The sequence below is a fragment of the Puma concolor genome, chromosome A1 (assembly GCF_028749965.1).
Source record: "Puma concolor isolate L17-30 chromosome A1, mPumCon1.1.hap2, whole genome shotgun sequence".
In the NCBI taxonomy this organism is placed as follows: Eukaryota; Metazoa; Chordata; class Mammalia; order Carnivora; family Felidae; genus Puma; species Puma concolor.
The window spans coordinates 193,252,088-193,275,363 of NC_141667.1; the positions used below are offsets into that span (position 1 = coordinate 193,252,088).

At 38.3% G+C, this 23,276-nt stretch overlaps 1 protein-coding gene across 28 annotated transcripts in view; it reads left to right on the forward strand.

The window, feature by feature from the left end:
• The window catches only part of KLF12 (KLF transcription factor 12), a 453,354-nt gene that overhangs the window by 49,756 nt on the left and 380,322 nt on the right, over nt 1-23,276 (forward strand). For 18 of the 28 annotated variants that reach the window (XM_086710407.1, XM_086710520.1, XM_086710513.1 and 15 more), the window contains one exon: nt 10,350-10,401. The exons of 9 other annotated variants lie outside the window; for them this stretch is intronic. The gene's annotated coding sequence lies outside the window, so the exon portion shown is untranslated. Of the gene's footprint in view, nt 1-10,349; nt 10,402-12,415; nt 21,075-23,276 lie in introns of those variants that run through there. One more of the 28 variants, XM_086710561.1, reaches the window with a different exon arrangement.

Genomic DNA, 23,276 nt, shown 5'->3' on the forward strand with positions numbered 1-23,276 from the left:
TGGGCTCTAGCTGAGAAAGAACCTCTGGACTATGGGTTTATATTCAACTATTAACATAATTTTGTATGGTCTTTGAGGCAATGTATATAAGGTATCCCCATTTTTTCAGTAAAACCTTGGTTTGCAAGCATATTTCGTTTAGAAACATGCTTGTAATCCAAAGCGCTTGTGTATCAAAGTGAATTTCAAGAACCATTGGTTCAGTTGTGATCATGTGACGTTCGGCATCACGTACTACTCATGCAAGACCTCACTCAGTGCAAGACCTCGCTCGTTTATCAAGTTAAAATTTATTAGAAATGTTTGCTCATCTTGCGGAACAGTCGCAGAACGAGTTACTCGTATTCATGAAACTACAGTAGACATCTAATCGTCAGCCAAAATGTTGTGAGAGATCAAACAGAACACTGTTCTGTGTTCTTTTGGGTTTGATTGTAGGTGCTTTTCTATGTATTCTGCAGTGTTTTCTGTTTTTCTCTGTGTGTGTGTCTCATTCCTTCTTCACTTGGTCCCTTAACTCCATTCTTCCCCTTGTCCTGTTCCTTTAACGGGTACTTAGTGCGTCTCTTGGGTCCAGTATTTATGCAGTGTAACTAGCACAGTATCTGACATTTCTCTTTAAAAAAAAAATTGCTGCCAAACAAAAATTTTTTATGTGCCCTTTGATTAATATTTTTATTAGCTTGCTGACTCTCTAATAAGAAAAAAGTTCCCATCCCCTGTTTTCTTGGCTTCTTTGTGTTGCTGGCTCAGAGTGTTTTATTGTTTGATGGAGTAGATAAAATTCCCCTGATGTTTCCTACTCACTCTAAATTTGGAATACACCTACAGTATTCTTTTAGGCTTTATTGTTTCCTAAACCATCTATTTAAATGCAGTCCTAAAGCTTAAACGGAACACTGTTATTGTGGCTAAAAATAATATGTGTAATGGAGCAGTAGATTTGACTTCATTACCGTCTTCATAACCATGCAAAAGCCACCGTTCCCACAAAGCACTCAGTAAGGTCTAGTGATTATTAAATTTTGCCAGTTCCATAGTAAATGGGTTACTTGCAGTGATTTGTAAATGGAATGGTGGGAAGAACTTGACCTTTAAAATTCAGTAGGGCCTTTCCGAAACCCTGATGTTTAGAGCAAAGGCAGAGGCATCCATAAGGACACTAGTCAAGGGAAAAGCTCTTGCCCATTACCGAACAGAATAGTATCTGATACACTCTGTCTATAGCAGAAGGAGGAGCTTTTAGTGTATTATTTTATATTGAGATGTCTGTGAACCTGAGACTGTTTGTAGCTCTTTTATAGGGAATGGTTGATTTGATCTTCTTATTTAATTTTCTTTTTATCATTTTTCAGAAAAAATTTTATATTTATTCTAGAATTAAAAAAAATTATTTATTTTTGAGAGACAGAGAGAGAGAGAGAGAGAGAGAGAAATAGAGTGTGAGCAGGGGAGGGGCAGAGAGAGAGGGAGACACAGAATCCAAAGCAGGCTTCAGGCTCTGAGCTGTTAGCACAGAGCCCGATATGGACAGTGCTTGAACTCATGAACCTTAAGATTATGACCTGATCTGAAGTCAGAGGCTTAGCCAACTGAGCCACCCAGGTGTCCCATCCTAGAATTTTGTTTGCGGTTTTTTTTTTTTTTTTTTTTTTTGATTGTGAGACAAATAAGTTTCTCCAGGTTAATTGAATTTAAATTCTGTTTTTATTTAATTTAAGTTTTTTTTTAACATTTATTCATTTTTGAGAGGGAGAGAGACAGAGCATGAGCAGGGGAGGGGCAGAGAGAGAGGGAGACACAGAATCTGAAGCGGGTTCCAGGCTCTGAGCTTTCAGCACAGGGCCGGACACGGGGCTTGAACTCACGGACTGAGAGATCATGACCTGAGCTGAAGTCGGACACTTAAGTGACTGAACCACACAGGTGCCCCAAAATTCTGTTTTAATAATGAATCTCACATACTTGCTCAATGACATTAAAGTAGATGATTTTGCCATTTGAATTATTCTATTACACTTTTATGATCCTATACTTATGTTCTTGCTTGTCCCCAGTCTAAAATTCCCATCTGCCACTTCTTCCTCACTATATTCCTTCTTCTAACTATTCCAACTCTCAAAACCTGATTCCTCGTTCATATGCCATCTGCTCAAAGAAGCTGTCCTGCTTTGCAAAGTCAAATGAATGAATTTGGGTTTTTTTAAAATCTTAATTTCTGTACTTATAGAGACACTTTGCCTAGACCTGTATTTCATAGTTATTTTGTTGGCTGTCAATGATAGGCGTTATGTATTAAGTTGAACCATATGAAATTACCATTATTCAATTGTTTTTGAGGTACAGACATGTCAAGTTCATATGTCTGAACCTAATACTCATATCAACATTAACTGCACAAACCTCTGAAAATAAAGTATGGTCTGAGTTTATTAAAACACATTTTGGACTTGGATTTATGTCTGTATCCTAGAATACTTACAGAGTTTTGTACATAACAAATGTATTAAAGAATCTTTTTTGGAATGAAATCAGTTGGATTGTCTACATTACTGTTACTCTTTATGAGCTAACTAATAATTGCTTTAGAAATGATGCCTGTTCTCTGGGGCACACTGTTGTAAAACCAGGATATTAGAGGGGTGCCTGGGTGGCTCAGTTCGTTGAGCATCTGACTGTTGGTTTCAGCTCAGGTCATGATCTCCTGGTTTGTGGCTTCGATCCCCATGTCTGGCTCTGTGTAGGCATTGCAGAGCCTGCTTGGAATTCTCTCTCTCTCCCTCTCACTCTGCCCTCTCCTGCTTGTGCTCTCTCTCTTTTTCTCAAAATAAATAACACTTAAAAATTTTTCTAAAACCAAGATATTTGAGTCCACTGTGCAATTTCATCTATTACCCACTCATTTTAGTGGTCATATACCTGAAGTTAAACTTCTTGTCTGAAAGTCACTGTTCCTCATGTTTTAGTTGTACACTATATTGCCTTTGTCGAAACTTTTCTTTACTTGGTCTATACTTGCCTTATTTTGCTTTACTTATTGCAAAAGTAATAATTCTTTTCATTTCTAATTCTCCCCTCTTAAAAATTTTTTACCAACTTACTTCTTGGTTTGAAGGACTGTCAGTGCCCTCCACCTTGGAAAATGTTTCCTGGCTTGCTTTGTTTTATCATGGGAAAAAAAACTTTCTTTTGAAGTTATATTTTGTGCTTGCTAAAGGTCCAGTTAAATCACAGGAGATAAAAGCTGTACTGACAACCTTGGACATTCCCTGTCCTTTGCCAGAAATAGCAAACTAGATACTCATCTTGTACAAAAATATGTGCATGTTCATCCTCACTTAAAAACATCTTGTCTTGGGTCATTCTTGCAGCAAGTGGGAGGAGTCTAAGCCCATAGTGTGGAATCTGGGGGTTACAGGACATGAGGTAGGACTGGAGGGGAACAAAGTATGGTGCTGAACAAATGGAGAAAATGGTGCTTTTTCTTTATTGACAGGCTCTTTAGTTTTCCATACCGTACAATCTTTTTCTTAGCTCCTTACAATACCATACAATTTCCTCAAGATAGGTTTTTTTTTTTTTTTTTTTTTTTTTTTTTTTTATCTCACTTAGGCTTTTTTCCTAACTGGAAGAAATTTTGCATGAGAAAATGAGATTTTGGAATTACAGAGAAAGTTCAATCTGTGAATATGTTGAAATATTTTATAGCATCACATAGAAAGATGTTTTTGTGAATTTCTTTTGTCCTTGAATCGATGACTTTGTAGTAGACTACTTTAATTAGGTAGAATTTGTGATCAGCTCTCTTACAAGTTATGAGGCATGTATAGACATTTTTCACTTTTAGACTCCATTACTTGAGGTGTTTCAACATGAGACTATGGTCTATACAGTTAAAATTGGTAGTTTTAATGATTAACTAAGGTGACTTATTTTCTGATAAGAGTGGAGTAGGGGAACAGGTTATTGTAAATCTATGGGAGGAGTCTTTTTATGCCTGTATGTAGTGATACATATATGTGTGTTTCTGCTGTTCCAATGAATAATTCATTAAAATGGACTAGATCTTACTGAGCATGGATTGTAAACTCGGGGGTAGAGATCAATGTATTCCCCATGCCTAGGATGTTGTCTTGCGTGTGACAAATCTGTAATTATTATCTGTTGAGTGAATGGTTGAATTGATAAAATATCTGTTGGTTGCCTAATACCATGTTTTGAGCTCCTAGGAACAGAGAAAAAACATAACATTAAACATGGTCTTTAAGGTTGTAAATTAGAAGTAGAGACAAACATCAATGCATATTAATAGAGAGAATGATTAGTACTGAGATCTGTAGTGCTCAAAGTAATTTTTTTAATAAAAAAGGAGATAGATGGAAGAGGCAACAATAGGGATAACGTCATTTTCTAATTACCGAACACCTACTTTGTACCATTTATTGCACTAGGTGTTTTATAGGTATTATCTCAGTGCATCTTCGTGACAGATCTGATTATTATCCGTGTTAGTCCTCCATGTGATAATCGAGGTTCAGTATCGTTCTCAAGATCGCCTGGCAGTTAAGTGGCGGTGCTGGGTTATAAGACTTCTGTCTGCCTCTTTAACAGTACTACTGGTTTATTGCTTTGCTAGCTGCCTGGACCAGGAGTGACCCAGGTTGGTAGTTGGGTACCAGAGGCCCTCTGGACACCTGTAGACTAACAGAAGCCATTGAGCTCTTCCTAAACCAAAAATGTAACACAAATTCTGCTGTCACTGGAGCTGGGCTCCACCCATTGGACTGGGTTCCGTGCTGGGAAGAGGGAATACTATGTAGAGACTTTAAGGGGCTTCCTTTGTCTCTGCCCTCATCAATATCAGTGTTAAAATCTACACACTTTTAGTGATATCTTCAAGCTGGCCAATTCCCACTATAGGCAGTATTTTATGTATACATATAAACAGTTGTTAAAAACAAAGTGTGGTATTAATCATGGTTGCCATTGTGTTTGAGTTGCTTATAATTAGAGAACTGGTATAATTGATAGATCTCTGCCAGCTGGTTCTAGATTTCTCACCTGGGGAACTTTTTACAAATACAGTTGACTCTCTTTTTTTTAATGTTTATTTTTGAGAGAGAGAGAGCACATGCTCACGTGAGTGTGCCTGAGAGAGTAGGGGAGGGTGTGGGGGGGTAGAGGATCTGAAGTGGGCTCTGTGCTGACAGCATCGAGACTGATGGGGGGTTCAAACTCACAAACTGTGAGATCGGACACTTAACCGACTGAGCCACCAAGGCACCCCAATACTGTTGACCCTTGAACAACATTGGTTTGAACTGCACAGATCAACTTCTGCATGGAGTTTTTTTTGATAAATACGGTGCAGTTCTGAAATGATTTAACATTTTTCTGTAGATTACTCTGTTGTAAGAACAAACTATATAATATACATAACATACAAAGTATGTGTTCATTGACTATCTAAAATATGTTATTGGTAAGGCTTCCAGTCAGTAGTAGGCCATTAGTAGTAAAGTTTTTGCGTAGTCGGAAGATATACTTGGATTTTCAATTGCACGGGGAGTTGGCTCCCCTAACCCCTGGGTCGTTCAAGGGTCCTCTGCTTTAGTACCTTAGCCCAGTCTCCAGAAAATCTAAGTAGGTTTGTATGGGGGCTAAGGAAATCAGTCAACCTATTTATCTATTCAGATGATTCTTGATTTTTTTTTTAAGTTTATTTATTTTGAGAGAGAGAGAGAGAGAGAGAGGGAGAGGGAGAGAATGAATTCCTAGAAGGTTCCACGCTGTCAGCACATAGCCTGATGCAGGGCTTGAACTCACAAACTAGGATATCATGACCTGAATCAAAATCAAGAGTCAGATGCTTAACTGACTGAGCCACACAGGGGCCCCAGATGATTCTTCTTTGAATTTTTTTTCCATCTAGTGATTTTTAAGCATATAGGTCACATTCTCTCCTGTTTCCTCCTCACACACTTTTTAACATCTCTGAAGACAGCTTAGTATTGTGTAATAGTTTAATTGACACAGTTTTTGTTTCTTGCATATAAGATAGTTGTACATATTAAAACTGCTGGGAACTTCTAGTCAGTGATGGCTGGGCAGGTGATTTCTATAAGGGAAAATGGTCACCTAGAAAACATTCATTTAGGGATGCCCTTACGATTCCCAGTGTGTAAATGTTTTAATTTAACTAAAGAGCAGAGAAGCTATTTCATTTCATTAATCAGTACATTCGAATCATTACACTGAATGATTATGCTTCATTTATTTTGTGTCAGAATGTTTTCCACACAATAATAGAGAATAAAAGTGCATCATTAATTATAGCTGAGCAGCTCACACATGTATGGGTATATATATTTCCATATCATCATGCAATGAAGGAAATGTAATATAAGAAATAATTAATCCTTACCAAAGAATTGAAGATTCAATTAAATAGTAGTATTAAATTCACGGTCATTTGTAATCATGCCTTGTAACAGTTTTAAGTAATGCTTGACAAAGTTTGTAGAAACATTTCCATTTGCCTGTGTCTTCCCCTTCTAAATGGAAAGCTTTTTTTTTTTTTTTTTTGTAAGAACATGGTTATCTTTTGGGGGTAACAGTTACTTGTTTTGGAGAAGAGTGTAACTTTTTTTTGGAAACAGAATTGATTCATTTGCAGAGCTTCACTGGGATGGGATTTCTGAAAGAGAAAGACTAATTACCGTAAAAAAGTTGCAATTCTATGCATGGAAATTTGGATTTGCTCCTCTCTTGTGAATAGGGACCCTTCCTGATAAGAACCTCTGTGTCATGTGCCCTTTTAGTTATCAGAACTTCAAAGCTGCTTAATAATGTTTCTTCTAGTTCTTTTCCTTTCCCCTGGCTGGCTGGGACTCTTGTTAAAAACCCACAAAACAAACTAACATCCAAAATCTGCTTGCCGTATATAATTACGGTATCCTAAAAACCCTCTGTATCTTCCTAGGTCCAAAAGGGGCAAAAGGACTCCAGGCACCAGTCATTTCATTGGCTGCACTTATTTTCCGGAATAAAGTAGAGGACTTAATTTATAGTTCAGTAACTTCTAAAGAGGCAAATATGTCTCTCCTTTATAGATGAGAAAATATGGAGACGGGAAAAATTTAAGCAGTTTAAGAGATGCTACAGGGAAAAGTGGGTGGAGAACAAAATTTTAGAGATTCTTGGAACACGTCATAGACTCTCTGAACTTGGTGATCTCTCTTTTTGCAACAAAGCCAAAATAATTTCAACACTATTTTTTTAAACACCAAACAATTTTCAAATGGTTTCTTAAACATTGCTTCAGCTTACTATTATAATGAATTTCTGACTTACATTTTTATAGCAATTTTATAGTTTGTCTAAGAATACTCACTTCACAAATGATGGGGTCATATCTAGACCTTGGGGGCTTAAGACATTTAGGCCCAATTCATTTCCATCACATCACACTTAGTGATTCACTGATAATCACATATTTTTTTTGAGTTTATTTATTTTGAGGGAGGGAGGGAGGGAGAGAGAGAGAGAGAGAGAGAGAGAGAGAGAGACACGCACCGCAGGAGGGGCATAGAGAGAGAGAAAGAGAGAATCCCATGCAGGTTTTGCACAGTCAGTGCAGAGCCCAATGTGGGGCTTGAACTCACGAACCATGAGATCATGACGTGAGCCAAAATCAAGCATTGGATGCTTAACAGGCCAAGCCACGCAGGTGTTCCACTTAATCACATCTTATCCCCTGCTCCCCAGTTATGACATCATTAATTGCAGTAATTCAATGTGACTTTTTATAATGTCACATTTTTGCTTCAGGCTGTGATTTTTTTTAAAAAAATGTTTAATGTTTATTTTATTTATTTTTTTTTAAATTTTTTTTCAACGTTTACTTATTTTTGGACAGAGAGAAACAGAGCATGAACGGGGGAGGGGCAGAGAGAGAGGGAGACACAGCATCGGAAACAGGCTCCAGGCTCTGAGCCATCAGCCCAGAGCCCGACGCGGGGCTCGAACTCACGGACCGCGAGATCGTGACCTGGCTGAAGTCGGACGCTTAACCGACTGCGCCACCCAGGCGCCCCGTTTAATGTTTATTTTTGAGAGAGAGAGAGCGAGAACACAAGCATGGGAGGAGCAGAGAGAGAGGGAGACACAGAAACCGAAGCAGGCTCCAGGGTCTGGGCGGTCAGCACAGAGCCTGACATGGGGCTCGAACTCACAAACTATGAGATCATGACCTGAGAGCCAAACTCACATGCTTAACCGACTGAGCCACCCAGGCACCCCAGGCTGTGAGTTTTAAAAGCTGTTGAAGCCAAAATTCTTTCAGTATGGCTTGCACCCTTGATTTTAGGAGAATATGAAAAAGAAAATGAAATTTAACATTAAAAATGGATTTATACTAATAAAACAGCCACTGCCCATGTACAATTATGAAAAAACTCATTTCTAATTGAGAAGATAAGTCTACTCAAAAAATTTCTTTTATATGTAGAACTTTATTGACATAGTTGGCATGCCGATTCAACCTATCTAAAGTATACAATTCAGTGGTTTTTGGGACAGTCACAGAATTGTGCAGTGTACCACCATCAGTTTTAGAACATAAAACCTACTTTTAAAGTGGAGGTATTCAGGTATATCCTGGTTCTTTTCAATTTGGGGCTGTTATGAATAGAACTGCTTTTAAAAAGTATAGGTAATTGTAACAAAATAAGGAATCTTCAAATTAATGTCAGAATCATGTGTTTGAAAACTTTTAATTATATTGTAATTATTTCTCAGCTATTTAGAGACATTTTATATCGGTGTGCTGAGCTGGGTATCTAAAGCTTTTTTGGAATTTTTGGTTGTATCAGTGTCTAGTGTTTCTCCATTCCTGTTTTCGGTCATGTTTGCTTAAACAAATGAGTTTCCTATATTACTGTACAAGCTATAAACATACACATGGTTCTTAAATATAGGTTGCATTTTTGTTTTAGCTTGTCAGGTTCATAGTAGACCCTGGTCAGAAAACTTTATCATTATTTATGGAACAGTGGTTCTCATTATTTGTTGCAGATTAGAATCACATGAGTATTTAAAAATAGTAATACCTTTACCTCCTCCTTGACGATTGTAATTTAATTGGTAATTTAATCCCACACGGGACCCAGGTGCCAATAGCTGGCATATTTAAGTTTCCTACATAATTCTCATGTGTGGCCAGGATTAAAAACTTGTTTTAGATTCTTGTTTTCAAAACGTTTGCAGCAGGAGCCTGAAGCTTAATTTTTCTAAACTAGTTTACTTTTCATTTATCTGTCTGATATCTCAAGAAAAAGTTGATGAACTCAAAGCTGGATTAGAAAATGGGGTGAGGCCCTGATTAAGTCTCCAGCTAGCACCTCTGAAGTTCATTTGCCACGTTGTTCAACTTTGTATCCTCAGTTCCAGCAAATGCCTACTCTGCCCAAGTTCCTTACTTGCCTGCCTTCCTTTTCTTTCTTTCCTTTTCTTCCTTTCCTTCTTTCTTCGATATTAAGTGCCTGCTGTCTGTTCCAGCACTGCTTTATATCCCGAGGACATAAACACAATTTGGAATCCTTCTTACATTTGAGTTGGCAAAAGATGCGTCATAAATATTTGTTGAATTGAATAGATTCACACCTGAGCCCTCTTGGCATACTGCTGTGCTGTGCCTCAAATCCTGTGTAGAAATTACGATTATTTTTGATATTCCAGGAACATTCCAAGCATTGTCTGTCACTTCCTCATTTGTTTGTCTGCTTCCCTGTTACATTCAAGGACATCCCAAATCTAGCCAGGCTTAAACCATCAGGATAAAGTTGGTTAGGACGTGTAATTCAGGTCTTATATCTCCACGTATCACAGACTCACATGGAGACTCACAGACTCACCTACCAACAACTGAGTTTTGGGTAATCTCAGAGTCAAGTTAGGTGACAAAGACCAGATGCTGTGACTTGTGGGTTGTAAGTCAGTGGAGGCTGTCCTGAGGACTTGTACAGCCTGACTACCAGGTCTTAGAACCCTGTCGTCTCTTCATCCCCATGGCATGTTTTATTTTCTGGGAGCAAGGTAGAAGGGGGACATGGTGTTATCCTCTACCAGTTTATAAATTCTGACGGGGTTGATTATCTCTCCTACGCTTGGATATTTCAGAGTTGACTTACCCCAGAAAAAGAATACTTACAGGTAGCAAAGTATCCACGTGAGCACACCTGCACTCATGCACCCCCCACCCCCATATTTAAGAATGAGAAAACAGTAGCGGAAGACACAGTATTTTGTTTTAGTTTTTAATCAGTGATTTTGTTTTTACTTATTTGTAGCTTTCGCAGCCTCTCAGCATGTAGAAAATACCTTCTGAATACGATTAAACAGGTATGTGGTGCTGGGTGATGAGTCTTGTGCTGCTGCTAATGGAAATGTAAAATGGGGGGTGGGGAGAAAGATTGCAAAATGTAACAACACATTACTTCTTGTTGAGCCTTTGGTGCCACTCTCGGCATTATTAAAATATACATGAAGTACTGAATAAATGTTGACTAGAGTCATAGCATGCCCCGTGTTCTTAGGAAAATATTTTAAGAAATACATTCTGCCTTTAAAGCGGAGTAATTAAAGCTTAGGCATTGAGGTTTTTCCTTCACACTGCATTCCCTCCTGAATTCTTGCACTTTTTATTTGGGCTGTTTGACTTGTTTATTTCATTTTGCAAATAACACAGTCTCTGGACATGTGTGTATTTGTGTGTGCCTTTTCAAGGATTCGGTTTGTTTGGGAACTATAAGTATACCAAAGGAGCCTCTGTGGCCACCTTTAGAACAAAGCTTCCTAATTTCAGTGTCATTAAGTTAGCAGCTGGTGCAGCTGAATTCAAAGGCACATGCATGGTTATTGACGGTTTCCTCTGAAAACAGCCTGAACAAAGCATTTCCTTAAGCAATGTTGAGCAGGATTTGGAACTTCCTATGCCTCAGAAAAGTCTTAGAAAGGTTTATGGAATTGCAAAGGTCAACATTACTGCATGTGATTCACCTCTACCCCCAATCCATGGTATTTGACTCCTTTAAAAAAATCTTGTGTTTTAAAATCATATGGTCAGAATCCCTAAGCAAAGGAAAAAAAGAGAAAAAAATCCAGTTAAATACAGTTATATCAGTTACTCTTAGATAATCCTTAGTAATTTCATAGGAGTGTGATAACACACATGCTAGTTAGTTTAAGAGCAAGAAAGTTTCAAAAGTTGTAGCTTGCACTATAGCATTGATAGGCTACTCTTACATATTATGTTGTTTAGTTTCTTGTATATAGTTAAGGAGAGTAATCTTTTATATAAATGTGCATTCTATGAGTATCTTGGAAATGGTAAAGATCAGGAGTTGGCAAGAATTCATGCATTTTTATCAAAGTGATCATGCTTTTATTATTTTTATCATGTTTTCATTAATTTTCTTTAAAAATATTGACATATAATTGACATAACATGTTAATTTCATGAGTACGACGTAATGATTCAGTGTTAGTATATATTGTGAAACGATCATCACAATAAGTGTAGTTAACATCCATCGCCACGTACAGTTAACACATTTGTTTTTCTTGTAATAAGAACTTGGAAGATATACTCTCTTAGCAACTTTTGAATATACAATACGGTATCTACCTTTCTTTTTTTTTCTTTTTCTTTCTTTCTTTCTTTCTTTCTTTCTTTCTTTCTTTCTTTCTTCCTTTCTTTTCTTTCTTTCTTGAAAAGAGAGCATGAGCAGGGGAAGGGGAGAGAGAGAGAATCCCAGGTAGGCTCCATGCTGTCAGTACAGAGCTTGATGGGGGGCTTGAGCTCACAAGTTGTGAGATCATGACCTGAGCTGAAACCACGAGTTGGATGTTCGACCAACTGAGCCATCCAGGTGCCCCTACAATACAGTATTTTAAACTATATTCACTGGCTGTATGTTACATCCGCAGGACATGTTTGTTTTATAATTGGAAATTTGTACCTTTTGACCACTTTTACCCATTTCTCCCACCGCCACACCCTACGTTGTGTTTTCAATGAACATCTGCCATATACCAGACTCTGTTAAGTGCTAATAGGTATAAAAGAAAGGCATGATAATATGCAAACATTTAAGTAATAGTAAAGATGGAACGTAATTTTTTTTTTTTAATTTTTTTTTTCAACGTTTATTTTATTTTTGGGACAGAGAGAGACAGAGCATGAACAGGGGAGGGGCAGAGAGAGAGGGAGACACAGAATCGGAAACAGGCTCCAGGCTCTGAGCCATCAGCCCAGAGCCTGACGCGGGGCTCGAACTCACGGACCGCGAGATCGTGATCTGGCTGAAGTCGGATGCTTAACCGACTGCGCCACCCAGGCGCCCCAAGATGGAATGTAATTTGATGAGAAGTTAGGTGGCATGGATCTGCTTTCCTCTTATTTCCAGGTAAATTTGTATTTTCAGATAAAATTTCCTTTATATAGAGAGAACTCAGGTTGAGTGGAGAAGGCTGAACACTATTCCTGCATTTCCATAATGTAGTGTAAGTTTTTGTGGTAGATTGTTCAGTTCTAAGGGGAAGGAAAATTTGGGAGGTGCTATTTATTAGATTGACATTGTATTTTACATTCTTTTGTTTATACATGAAGAGTTGCTCATATTTTTCCATCAGCACCAATTTAAAATCATTATACAGGGTCAGACTCCTGGCCAGTCAGGGAGAGTCTTGTCTCTGATGACGCCATGACGTGGTTGCCCTTTTAACATAGCCCACTGACATCTTAATGTCTTAAACTACCACTTGTTTCTTTTGAGCCCATTTTAGTTCACCATCCATTAAAAATAATTCTCGCACAGATTAATTTTATGTAGGTTTGCTACCTGCCATGTAAAGTAGTGATTTTTCCTTTTGTATGTGTTATTTCTTTTTCTTTCTGGTTTTAATGAAATATACCTGAGTGTATCTCAGCCAGCATTAAATGGTATAAATTGTATTATAAAGTCCCTGGAAATTAGGATCTTATAGATTATTTGGCTTATGTTTCTAGACCAAAACACTATATCATTTTCATATAGCTCTCCCACATCGTCATAATCATTAAATTGTTACGTAGGTGTCGTGTTTAACATGCATTATTTAGTAAGGTCTGGTGGTTAATACTATGCAGAGCATCACAACTCTGTAAAGGTGTAATGCTGTATGTTTTAGTTTCAGTTCTATTTGGATAGTGTTTATGTTTTATTAATATATTTTTTATTTTTTTTAAATGTTTATATTAGAGAGAGAGAGAAAGAGGGAGGGTAGAGAGAGGGAGACACAGAATCCGAAGCAGGCTCTGGGCTCCAAACTGTCAGCACAGAGTCCATCGTGGGGCTCGAACTCATGAACTGTGAGATCATGACCTGAGCTGAAGTCAGACACTTAACCGACTGAGCCACCCAGGCACCCCTGTTTTATTAACATTTTATGTGTTTCAAGAGTGTATTAGAAAAAATATCTTTTTTGAGTTGTTCATAGTGACTTTTGGGTGCTAAGTTTATTAATAACTTGCCACCCATGATTCTATAAACATGTACACTGATAATTTTCCCATCATGAAATGACCTTGTGTTTTTCCATGAGGGAAATGTTCCAGACCCACTCCCAGAGTCTCAGGAGGTCCCCTGTATTGCCCACAGGGAGAGTTTTGAAACTTCACTGCCTTTCTCATTCCTTCTACCAAACAATGCCATTCTCACTGTCACCCGATTAATGTCTGTGTCCTTGAAACAATAGGTGTCTGTAGGTCAAGAACATCTCAGCTTCTCACTTGACCAGTTTGTAGCCCTGTTACTATCTAGTGCTATGCACCTCCTTCCCTCCTGCTTGCAGGCAGGTAAGTTTCTCTGGGTTAGGGGTGCCCTGACATCCGTGCTCTCAGAATCTGGTTACTTCCTGGCTTTTCTGAGGTCAGTGCCATCACCATGTCTCCCATGTCTGTTTTCATCTCCATTGACTAAGCTCAGGCTTCTTTTGCTAGTAATCTCTTAACTGCTAAGTACAATAGTTTCATTGGTGATCTTATTTGACCTTGCTTTTGTTTTTGACATGGTTGGTTACTTCTTTAACTTCCCTTTCCATATTATTCCCACGTTCCTCTTTGTTCCTTTTGGTTACTTGTTAGTCTCCTATATTGGTTACTCCTTCTCTTTTTGGCCCCAAAGTTGGTATTTGGAAGTGTGTCATCTTTCTCTCTCCTTTCTTAGTGTGCCCATTTGTTTCTGCATCTTCAAATTCTATCCATATGGTCATGAGTCCTAGAAAGACACCTTCACCTCTGGATTACTAGACCTGGAATGCCAACACCCTATTAAATATCTCCATCTGGATAATATAATAGCATTTCAAAATCATCATATTCGCAACTGTGCTCTTTATGTTTCTTCAGAAAGCTTTCATTTCCTATTTTTGTTAATACATTTTTCACTGTCAGCTGCTAAATTCCCAACCCTTGATTCTCAATTTTTTTTTTATTAAAAAAAATGTTTTTAAATGTTTGTTTATTTTTGAGAGACAGAGAGATAGAGCATGAGCAAGGGAAGGGTCAGAGAGAGAGAGGGAGACACAGAATCTGAAGCAGGCTCCAGGCTCTGAGCTGTCAGCACAGAGCCTGATGTGGGGCTTGAACGCCTGAATTGTGAGATCATGACTTGAGCTGAAATCGGACGCTTAACGACTGAGCCACCCAAGCGCCCCAGATTCTCAATTTTTGACTTGTTTTCACTCACCCTTCTGTCTGTCATCTGATTTTACCTCCTTAGTATTGTTCCGCTGTGATTTTATTTTTTTTAATAGATTATTTTCATAGTCTCATAACTGGTATCTTTACTTCCATTCGTTTTCTAAACTGCTTAGAAAAGATGCTGGGCTGAAATACAAGTATGACTCTGTCATTCTTTTGTTTAAAATACAATGATTCCCTGTCATTTATCTCTGAAACTTAGATAACTTTGTACCTCACAGGTCAGCTCCTGCCCTACCTTTCCAGCCTCTTCACAATTTGGGAACTTTGGTGTTAGGGGACCCTCAGCACTTTTTAGCGCTGCCCTGCTTTTGCACATGTGCTCTGTCAGAACGTGTCTTCTCACCTAATACATATCACTTGTACTCTCTCTCCTGGCCTCATCTAAAGTCTGTCTGATTCATTGAACTCACTCCATTGCTCTCTAGACTACGTTAGATTTTTTTTTTTTTTTTTTTTTGGACACTTAACATTTACTTATGATGCTTAGTATAATGGATTGTTATTATTTGTTAGCATTCCTTCTACCCCATTAAATTTTGGCTTTTTGGAGGGCCAAAACCTTTTTCTTTGTATTCACAGCCCCTGTTATAGTGCTTGGCACATAGTGGGCATACTAATAAATACAGTGGAAAGAAATAAATGAAAGAAATAAAAATCAATAGTTGGTCAGTTAGTCAAAAAAGTTGTAAGAGTAGAGGAGCATAAAAGTGATATACACATATCAAATATTTTATTCAAACATAAACTTGCAAATACATACTTTCTGACAAACCTTTGATACAAGGCCTCGACTTTTTCTCCCAGTGTGGATCCACAGATGTTTCTTACCAAAACCAAACCCATAGTGGATTGTCTATTTTTTCTGACTTTGAAGTAAAAACTTGGACACGCTCTTGCAGTTAATTATGATTAATTTTTCCCATTGTTGTACAATTATGAGGCCCATACCTTATTCAGTGCCAGTTTTTAAAAAATTGTATCTTTTATGAACTAATCTTTGGAAGTTTTCCAGGCATTCAGCTTGCTTTTTATAGAAACCCACAGGCATCTTTTCATCCTCCTATTTCATTTATCTAAGTAACGCGTCACTTAAGAAAATCACATTATAATAAGGTGTGACTGCATACGCAGGTTTAGGATCCGTGCTATTCTTACTAGAAGTGCGGTTCAGCTGATTGCGGGAGAGGTTCTCAGCCTGCTCAGGAAGGAGCCTGCTGGTCGGACTGTTCCTGGTGCATCAGTCAGTATGACTTAAAACGGGAATGGAGGTCGTTGGTTCATCTGAACAGTTAAGTGGAAGTTGGTTAAAAACATTTTACCATGTTTGTCAGATTGATGCTAAAAAGATGCTTATGTCTGTTGGCATTTTTGTAACTAGAAGAGTTTAATGCAAACTTGCCTGCTTTCCTGTGCATTTTCTCATCCACGTCATTTATAAACATGTTAGATGAGACCCCTTTGAGCGCCTGTCTGCTTGGAGTCCTGCTTCTGCATCTGTCTCTTGGTCATTTGTCTACCGCTTTAACCGCGGCAAAATGTGATTTTTAGAACTGGTCCTTGGTTTCTTCCAGTCTGTTGATTGCTCTCAAGTAGAGCGCTCGACCATGTTCATTAATTCCTGTTTATTTTTGTCCCTCAATACGTTGTTTTCTTCAGTGTTTGGAAGGTCTTCGTTTTGACAGCTCTGTGGCTGGGCACCCTGTTAACATCCTTCTGTGGAGTGGCTGGTTGCAATTAAAATTTTATATTTGAGCCAATGGTTTACAAATTCCACCTTGCGTTTTTAATTCTATGATCATGCCGATCAGATTTTTGTTACATCTAGTTTAATAGTTAGGTTTAGACTGTCCCTTAAGTTAATTACTGTTTGATTTAGTTCCTGCAACCTGTTTCGAAATATACGTTGATATTTTCAGTATTAATACTTCTCCTAATAAAGACCACAGAAACAGTTACTCAGTCTCTCTCTTTTTCTCTCTCATCTAAAATATATGCTTCACAGAAAATCTTACTTTGTTTCCAAAGGTGTTATCTTTTTGAGCAACATTTTTTATTTGCTTTGGAGCACTTTGAGAGGTTACTCACAAATTCCTTCTTGTCAAGCCTAATGAGCAGTTTGTCCTTGACCTGCTAATTTTTGAGGGTTTCCCTGTATTCCTTGATAGGGCTCATCCCAGATTGTGAAAAGCAGTTGGCTATTTATGTCCCCTCCGACCCTGGGCTTTAAACTTCCACGACGGCTTGGTCATTTTGGTCCATAGCGGATGTTTATCTCGGGCTCTGGCTTAGGGCTTTAAGATGGTCTTCAAAATACTTATGGTTTATTTTCTTAAAGCTGCGCATTTCCTTTTTTTTTTGCAACAATGTCCCATTTGTAAGGGTTAACTAGCAACCTGTTACAGCTGTCTTCCAAGACTGGGGTGATGGTTTTATCTGGTTTGGCAGGACTTTTTCCCAATGGGCAGCTGTTTTTGATGTTTTCAGTGATAGATCAAACTCTCCTGCCTGAGACCCAGAGGTATATATTCAGATTGCATTACCATTTTCTTGGTGGTTTTTTCCCCCCCACTATGTTAACTAAAACTGCGAGACTATTATCTAAAATGATTATAAAAGGAGTATCTCATAGTTTGACTGTACCGGCTCTTTCTTTATAATATGTATATGAGTTGGTAATGGCTAGATTTCATAATGAAGGGAAATTATTTATGGATGGAGAAAGCATACTAGACTATTAGAGCATGTAGCTTAAGAAAGCAAGTGTTCAAAATATTCACCATCTGCTTCAGTAGACTTTATTAGAATAACATAGTATGGTCTGAAAACCCCCCAAAGGCGTCTCCATTTCCCCTTCATAGTCTCCTCTGCTAAGTATTTTCTCTGGGCCCACAGGCCTTACTAGACTGTGGATGTGCAGAGGCCACATCACCCCCAATGCGCCTGCCTGCATCTTGCAGGACTTCCAGCCCCTTTTAAAATCTCCTCTGAGGGGCGGGTCCTCAGGGCCGCCTTCTGTGTACTGATGAATCTTTCCATCAGTTAGTTACCAGGAAGAATCTCTTGCATTTCAATCTGTATTTAGGTTACTAGTCTACTCTCAAAAATGAGGCATAATTCCTAAACAGGAAACATGCAGCTTTAAGAAAATAAACCATAGGTATTTTGAACACCATTTTTGAAGACCTTATCCATAGGTATTCAGGGCCATTTAATGTGTACTGATGAATCATTCCATCAGCTAGTTACCATGGAGCGTCTTCTCAATTTCAGTCTCTTGCTCACTTCATAAAACTTCTGAGAGAACTTCTCCATTGCTAATTCTAACTCCAGTAAGAACGCTAATTTTGTATATTTAGAAGGATCATTCAGAGTGCTCTGAATTGTCAACCCTTGAGCAGAAGAGGGAATGCCCCTTGAGGTCACACTCTGTAGCCAGGGTCCTAAGCAATGTGCCTCAGGCACTTTCTCCACATCACTCCTACACTGCTTTATGGTCTCAGAAAGTGGATATTTGTGCTGAAGCAAGGACATACAATACCGTTCTGAGTCTCTGGTGGCTGTGCATATCCACCCCCTTACCCAATAATATGGAGCACAGTACAACACAAACAGTTCTAAAATCCTCACCTTTGAGCCAAGAAACAGAAGTTTTCATGCAAATGGATACCAGAGGGGTCACCAGATTTCCACGTCATCATAAATACCTAGATATGTGTCATTTCCTGTGTAGTCCCTAGACACTGTGATGGAGGTAAATGAGAGTCCAGATAAATTGCTACATAATAGAAATATTAATAACTTTGAAATAGTCCCGAGTGTCTTTCACATTTGAATTTCTCACTTTGAATAGTTTGAATATGAATGTGATTTATTATATATTTTAGTGTATATGTGTATATACTAGGATGTAAGAATGTGCATATGAATTAGATACATGGTGGTATAGTATGTGCGTATGTATATATATGCAGTAATACAAAATAGATTGATACATATATGAATAAGTTGTGTATATGAATCAAACAGTGCGGTGTACATATGTGTATATATGCGTGTTGTGTTTGCATGTGAATCAAACACAGGATGGTATAATGTATATGTGTGTATGAACTCAACACAATGATACAATGTGTGAATCAGACACAGTGTATGTGTGCATGTGTTTTTGTGTATGATTCAGACACATGGTAGTATAATGTGTGTGTGTGAGAGAGAGAGAGAGAGAGAGAGAGAGAGAGAGAGAAAGAATCAGACTCAGAGTAGTATAATTGGATAAGATGCAGGATGTGAAAAAAAACCATATAGATTCCAAAATAACAACATCTATGTGAGTGCACAAATCGTACGATCTTTCTAGACATCACTAGTAAAAACTGAGAGTTTTACTAGCTCTAACTAAGGTCCTTTATGGTTTTGAGATTTGATGGTTAGTGTCGTCACTGTCACAGACTACCTAGCCCATTCTATCACTGTGTGAATCATTATATCTGTAATGACATTTAGAGTTGACCTTTCAGCATTCCGAATCTCCATTGTATCTTTGTTTATTAGCCTCTGCAGGAGAAAGACATAATAACTCTAATTTCATGATTATTTCTCTGAACTATGCCCAAAAAGGTCCTGGTTTTTATAATTAAGGGAATCTAATACTTCCTTGGCTATATATACTATCAAAATCAAATTTTCTAAATCGTTGCATTAACATAAAGAAAAAATGGCAGCGATCGTGTGTCTTCTTGTTAAGGCTACGTGGCTATATAATACCTAACTAAAAAATCTTTGAGTGAGTGAAATCCGTGAGGGCAGTATTCGTCTTTGTTGGCTCTGGATAGTACTTGCCACATGCTGGATACTTAGCAAATATTTATGGAGTAAACAGATCATTGTAAATTGCATTTGAAAAATTCATTCTCATATATGTGCCCCTGTGTTCTCTCAAGATTCCTGTCTGATGTTTAGGTTGGGACTACTGGAGAGAGGTGATTTCCTGCCATCCTGTCTGCAAGAAGGCAGTGCCATGGAGATGCTGTTTGTGACAGACATAGAGGGATTGAGGGGCAGTGGGAGTAGAATGTTAGTGCCTTTCTCTCTTTTGGGAACAGTGATTGCACCCCTTTTAGAGGAACCATCTTAAACCAGTGAACCAAATTATTTCATTAGTTCTATGTCCATACAATCATATGGGGGCTTTTTCTCCAGGCATAAATCTTATGTCCATTGGGCACTGAAGCAGTTAATCTAAACGCTCTCTTTTGGAATCGAAGTGCAGTGTGGACGTAGCACTGAGTTATGTTGCCAGAACATCAGAAGGTCCTATTTTTTTTTTTTTTCTATAGAATATTCTCTTACTAGCATGTGGTTACTCTAAAAGGAAGTGAAAAATTCTATAAGGGAAAATTATCAACATTTATAAGAATATTTGGTGATCTCATAGAGAGCACCTCTTCTGTTGCATGAATGCCTTACACATTTTTCTTTCAATTTCAGAAACCATTGACACATTAATTATTAGGTGTAGTGGTAATTAATTTTTACTTTGATACTGTATGCCAGCTTTCTTGTGGAAAAGGAGCAAACATGAGAAATAATGCTTTAAAAATCTGATTATCGGTTATCACAGACATTCTTCAGGAAGATATTTGGCCCTAAAATGAATGAAATGAGAACATGTTACGTAAGGTTAGTATACCTAGCAGTTTTGATGTCCTTGAAGTTTAGCACAAAAAATGCTAATACAGACTGGGGTGCTCGATACTGGCTATAGGTTAGCTCTTTTAGTTCAGGCCTCTTTGCAGGGTTTTGAAATTTTTGCATGAGGTTTGTACTGCACTTAACCTTACAAAGGAGGCTTCCTCTGGAGTCAAAATGAAACTGAATATTCATATTAGGGGTGGTGGGGAAAGAAAAAATGTCCTCCCGTTAGAAGCAGACTGCATGAGAGTTCTGCCAACTGGCCTGTTTGTGAGAACTAGTGAAGTCATCAGTGCAGAGCTATTTTAATACACTGACACGGTGCTTCAAGGCAGCTGGAGGTGCGGCACAGAGGAAGCTCTGAGAGAGAGGTTTGCAGAAGCAGAAAATTTTCCTGCTGACTGACAGCATCAGCATTTCACACCGGCTGGGACTCTGACATCTCTGGGAAGCATGAGGGCGAGTGTAATGGCCCAGGCAGAAGGAGGGGAAGAGGAGTTTTAGTTATTACAGGTTATCCGAAGCAGTGTCTCAATATCAAGATGCCAAGACTGTCCCACAGAATGGGTTGCCATGGGTAAGGAGAACGGGATGGCGGAAAGCTGGAGATGAAATCTTTTGTTTATAGAGCGAGGTGGTTTCTTTTTCTTTTTTCGTTTACTTGAAAAGGTTGCAGATGCAAAGCCTGCCCTTTTGCTGATGCAATCCTGTAGGAGATTGAGCAAAGTAAAGGAAGTGGGAGAGATATATACATATATATATATATATGTATGTGTATATATGTGTGTGTGTGTGTGTGTATATATATATATATATATATATATATATATATATATATATGTATGTATGTACAATTTATCAGTATCTTGAAAACAAATGGATTACTGTGCTGGACAGGCCCAAAGTGGGAGAATATCCTGTTAAGTTGCATTTTCAAACCCTTAAGAAAAAGATCTATCACTTGTGAAGAAAAAAGTTTTTAACCTGAAATGCATTTTAATTTTCGGATTTTGAGCTCTGCCGTGTGGACCCTGTCATTCAAGATCGTTCAGAAAAGCATAAATGAGTATTTGATTAGAGAATCATCTACCGGATGCTATTTTAACCACTTCCGAAACCATCTAAAAGTGTACACAGAGCCTCATCCCTTTAGAGACTGAGAAAAAGTCCACATACATCAACCAAATGGAGGTAAATTCAGACATAATGAGATACTGAGTTTGAGGGTAAGAAATGAACTCTTTTTCAGCTTCACTGATGCAGGTATTTTCAACCCCCAAAGTAAGGTGTTCTCTGATTAGTAGCTTCTCCTACAACGGGGAGTGAATCAAAGCAGACACTCTTTAGCGTGAGGGCACTCAGGGGTCATGACTGTGAAAAGCTGCCATGATTCAACCCCAGTTGAGCAATGGGAAGCCAGAGACAGGAAGCTGCCTTGTTTATTAGAAGTAGGGTAACCACAGTCTCAGACAACTCAGGAAGATTCTGCTGGCACTTTCATTCTGAACAGCAGGCCCTGGTGCAAAAGAAAAAGAAACAGCCAAGGTATTTGGCATAGGTGTTTCTATATTACTGACACGTACAGAGCTCCTGTGTACTTCTTAAAATTTTTAGCTTCACAGGCACAGCCCTTGACGTTTCTTACTCATTGTTAAAAGTTTAACAAAGCTCTCCTATAAAGTCAGGGTTCAAGACACTGCATGGCCTTCATTTATGCAATGTGAAATCCAAGTAACGTAACCTTTATTTAGGTGACTGCTTCCTTCAGACTATTCCAAAAGACTTTTATCCAGAGATTTCCATCGTGTTTCAGCAGGAAGATCAAAACTGCCTTGGGATTCCTAGGAAGGTGGGGGAAGGGATTGCAAAGTAATTTTTTATTTGACAAAATTTGGGGCATCACTTGGAACTTTTGCCCTTACAGATGAAAAAACTGAGACCCAAAAGTGTCTTTCTCACCTGAAACCTCACAAGTCTAGGAAGTATCTTGGAAATTAGATATATGAATCAAATTACGAAGTACTATATGTCCAATAGTAGACTTGCTGTTTTGGGGGCAAATTAAGAAACAGTGCAGTGGGGTTAGATTAAGGCTTTCTGGGATGTAATTTATGCTTTCTCTGATACTTAGAAGGTACTTGAGGATTCATGAGATTTGGTGTAGTTTTTAAATGTTGGGCTTGAAATCTATCTCACCCATTATTGCTGTGGGACCTTGGACAAGTGACTTATTGTCTGTGGGCCTCAGTTTCCTCATTTGTAGGGTAAACTTAATAATAGAACCTATCTAAAAGGATTGTTGTGATGTTTTGAAAGAATAGATCTTGCATACCTTAGCTTGGTGCCTGGTTTGTAGAAAGAGCAAAAGAAATGTAGACTTGTGATGACTAATACTGTTACTTTGTTGTTCAGTACTTCAAGGCCCTTGTTTGAAAGATGCATTTTCCTTTGTGTCCTCTACACAAGGGACCAAGGTCTAGATTTGGCCCGCTGCCCTCACCCCTGCATCCTGGAAAGTTAGTTTCCCTTCTGGTGGGCTGAAATAAATGCTCTGTAAGGAATAAAGATCGAGAAATTAAAACCTGTGAATAGAGATCAATGAACATTTCAGAGAGAGTAGATAATAGGACTAATAGCCCCAAGTTCATAGTGGCAGGTTTCATTCATGGTCATTTTGTATGTTCAGATTTCCTCTTTCCTTCTACATCTAACTCTGGGTTGTGTATGGGTACGCACATACTTTCATATATTTTTATATGTTGCTTTTAAGTGATCAAAT